Source organism: Octodon degus, unplaced genomic scaffold (genome assembly GCF_000260255.1).
Source record: "Octodon degus isolate 3935 unplaced genomic scaffold, OctDeg1.0 scaffold00033, whole genome shotgun sequence".
In the NCBI taxonomy this organism is placed as follows: Eukaryota; Metazoa; Chordata; class Mammalia; order Rodentia; family Octodontidae; genus Octodon; species Octodon degus.
This window is the reverse complement of record NW_004524609.1, coordinates 15,299,322-15,303,185: the sequence shown is the minus strand read 5'-3', so window position 1 is coordinate 15,303,185 and position 3,864 is coordinate 15,299,322. Positions and strand designations below refer to the sequence as shown.

The 3,864-nt window shown below is 49.9% G+C and overlaps 1 protein-coding gene across 2 annotated transcripts in view; it reads left to right on the top strand.

Moving 5' to 3' along the window:
- The first annotated feature begins 1,976 nt into the window (after positions 1-1,976).
- Positions 1,977-3,864, top strand: part of Grb2 (growth factor receptor bound protein 2) — a 91,425-nt gene continuing 89,537 nt past the window's right edge. For both annotated transcript variants that reach the window (XM_023714041.1, XM_004630100.3), the window contains exon 1: positions 1,977-2,202. The gene's annotated coding sequence lies outside the window, so the exon portion shown is untranslated. The remainder of the gene's footprint in view (positions 2,203-3,864) is intronic.

Genomic DNA, 3,864 nt, shown 5'->3' with positions numbered 1-3,864 from the left:
CCTTGGCAATATTACAAACCTCTGGAAGCCTCGGCTATTCAGTCTGTAAAAGGAAGATAGTACCCAGCCTGGGACACATGACGACTTCATACGGCTCAGGCAATTGCATCGATGACCCTCTTGTTATTTACACTTTTTACCTTCTGCTCAAAAACCTTGCAGGTTGCACATCACTTGAAAATGAATCCTATTGTGCCTCTCTCTTTATTCTTCCTCAAACCCTGGGCTCTGCCCAATCTGAAACACTGGCAGAGTCTTGCTTTCCTCTGTGCTCTCTCTTTGCAGTTCAGACCACCTTTGTCCTGATTACCTCAGTACCAAGTTAGGGCTCTTTCCTCTGCTGCAGCTCTCTATGCAGTTCAGCGGCACTGAGGACCAACTTTTTTTCTTTCAGACTAGGCAATTGTACATTAGAAACTGCTAGTCAGGTGACACAGGCCTGTAACCTCACAGGCTAAGACAGGATGATGACAAGTTTGAGATCAGCTTAGGCAATTTAAGAGAGACTCTGTCTCAAAAATAAATACATAAAAAAAAATTAAAAGGGCTGAGGATGTAGCTCAGTGGCAGTCTGGGTTTAATCTGCAAACAAAACAACAGAACTGCTGAAAGCTGAGCCTTTGTCTGGTTCCTCTTTTACCCTACAGACATCTCACACGCAGTTGATGCTCAGAAAACGCTTGGTGAAAGAGTAATATATTTTCCTTATTTCACTGGGCTCACTCATTCTGTGGAATCAGATGTCTGATTATTCTCAGCTCAACGTTGTTTTGTGAGGCCCTGGAGAGCATGCAAACATTTAGAGGCGTTTTATTCTTCTCTTTTACTTGGAAAGAGCTTTTGGAAGTGAAAAATTGAGTTCTCCAAGCCTCATCTTCTGCTACTCCCCCATACTCGAGGACGGAACTACTTAGCATCACACAAAACACGACTTTCTCACGCCTTCGTTCCTCCGCATGAATATGCCAATCCGTCTGCCTAACATGCCCTCTCTTCGGCTGCTCGGCCTGCCCCACTCCTACTCATCCTCCAAGACTCAGCCTTCTCTATAAAGGCTTCTCTGCAGTGGACCGAGAACTGACCCCTCCTCCATCTTTTAGCCTTCTCAGCCTTCCCTCAAATAGTTGTGACAGTAGAGAGGCATCTCTGCTTCTTCCCTGGACTGTGAATTGCTGGTAGGCCAGAACTGATTGACTGATTTCTTTCTTTATTCTTCTTCCTGTTTTTTGAGAGCCAGGATTTCTTTTCGTCATTTTACCTTCTAACCCCAGCACAATACTTACTTATATGGGGTACATGGTTCAGTCAACGAAAGAAAGAATCCTTGAATTCATCTCATATTGCAGTGTTTTTTGTTTGCTTTGTGCTGGGAATCGAATCGAGGACTTTGTGCTTGCCAAGTAAGCGCTGAGCCACTGAGCTACATTCCCAGCCCATTTGTTTGTTTTTGGAGACAGGGTCTCGCTCTGTAATTCAGGCTGGGCTTCAATTCGCTATATAGCCCAGGCTAGCCTCGAACTCATGGCAATTTACTTGTTTCAACCTACCAAGTGCTGGTGCACCCCCAAATCAGGCAACACCGTGGTTTGTATGATCCGGATTCCCAAACAATTGAAGACCCAGTTCTCCATATGTGCAATGCGCCATGTTACTATAAGACCTCTTTCCTCCGCGGACAATGGCAAGGTTTGGTGGAAAGTGAAGGAAAAGTGATTTGAACGTGTGTTATTCTTTCAGGGCAGAGCAGTAAATTGTCCATTCCAGCACGTCTAGAGTTACTGCCACCAGGGGGCGGAGCCAGGCGGGTGCCACCTGCTGCGAAGTGCCATTGCGCATGCGTCCCGGCACGTAGCGCGTCTACCTGCGGGGGCCCGGCAGCGAAGGAGCGCTTGCGCTCTGGGCCTTTTCCGCCGGAGGAAGTCTCGCGGGGGCGGGGCGCCGCGGGGCGGGGCAGCGTGGGGAAGTTCTCGCGGGACCGGGACCAGGAGCGGAAGCGAGGCGGCTGTGCAGCTTCGGCTACCGGGCGGCGGCGGCGGCGGCGGCGGCGGCGGCAGCGGCGGGAGCAGCGACGACCACGACCGAAGCTGAAGCGGTGACGGCGGCCGGAGCAGACGCTGCCCTCGTGGAGCAGCAGGAAGGTGTGCGGCCGTTCGCAGAGCTGCGGAGAGGCGGACCGGGCAAGACAAGGGCAGCTGCGCCACGGTGAGTGCGGGCAGCGGCTCTCGTTTGGCTCCGGTGTCTCTTCCTCCAGCTTCGGTGGCGGAGTACCGGGCCCAGCCTGCCCAGAACCGCTGGACAGACACAAGGTTCTAGTCGTGGCCGTGAGGCTCGGGGCGAGGAGCGGAACCTCCGGACTCCGGACTCCGGGTTTCCCCTTTTGGGGCGCTTCCTCTCTGGGGGCCGTCTTCCTCAGGTTTGGGACAGAGCCCGGGACCCCCGCGAGAAGCGGGGCTCCTTAGTGAGTTCTCCTGCCTCCTGTCGTGAGGGTTTGCGTAGAAGGGGCCCTGGAGCACCCGAGAGGCGCAGGGTGGCAATTCCGTGAGTCAGGCTGACTTAGCCCGGGAGGCGGGGGATTCGGTGCAGGCTGCAAACGTGGTGATTGATGCTCCTTCAACCTGCACAGCAACCACGTCACCATCGCTTGGCGTCTTTGGGGGATTTTTTTTTTTGGCGGAAATCTATCCACTGTGAGTTGGAATGTTTGCTACTGGAGCCCGTTGAGCGAGACCTCTGTGCCGGAGGTTTTCTTTTTTAAGCTACTTAGAAAAGACTTGGACAGGAAAATTGAGCCGCCGCAGGTCGGAGCGCTCGGAGAAAGATTTCAGCGCGTGACAGCGCTGTTAATGTTCATCTGCAAGACTATCCCTATACTTTCGTGACTGTAAGGCAGCAGAATTACGGCTTGTTTAGAAAGTAGCTCTAGGCTCGCTTCAGATGCTATAAAAGTGCCAATTGCAGAACAGCCGAAGTGCACTGGAGGTCTTTCTTCAGGTGGTGCTGGCGCTCAGAAAACTGAAAGATACGAGACATTATCGCTTTAGTCTGTTGTGGCTTTCTTACCTCTTTCACTTTGTACTTCTCCGGTTGTCGGCAGCTCTCTCGGACTAATTGCACTAGGGACGTGAAATGCTTGCTTTTGTAACTCTAGGCATTTGCTTCTCACGTCCCCCCCCCCTTTTTTTTTTTTCTAATCTACTTCCTCTTCCTTCTTTCTGTCCCTTGTCGGGCATAGTTTTTCAAACTTTCTGCCTTTTTGGCCCTGTGGGTTTTTTTCTTTTCAGGATTACGTCGTCTTTCTCGGTAAAATATCTCCTCTTTCCTGTTTCCATTCCTTTGCCTTCAGGTTACCACTATGTCCTTCATAGCCAGTCAGCCAGATGGGTTGCTAGAGAGCTAGGTGAGATTCGAGTTCTCCTCTTGGGAACTGGGAGGTTGAAAGGATTGAGTTGATCCGTAAGTAATCAATAGTGCCACCAGGTTACAAGTGTAGTTTGCTTGTGTTTTAGTTTTTTCCTCGCTTTAAGATTTTTGTGACTGCTTTTTCCTTCTTCTGTCTCTGTAGTAGTGAAGGAGATTAGGTCAGTTTGGGGTTTATGTGACTTTCAGTTTGGGTAAGGTTAGAGTTAAAGAATGAAAATCACTTGTACACCTATGAACATAACCTGGAAAACTTATTTATTTATTTTTTCTGGTACTGGGGATCGAACTCAGGACCTTGTGGTTGCCAGGCGGGCACTTAAGCCACTGAGCTATCTCCCCAACCCTAACCTGGAAAATTTAAAGGGCTATAACTTATTTAATTTTTTTTTATTTTTATTTATTTGAGAGAGAGAGAGAGAGAGAGAGAGAGAGAGAGAGAGAGAG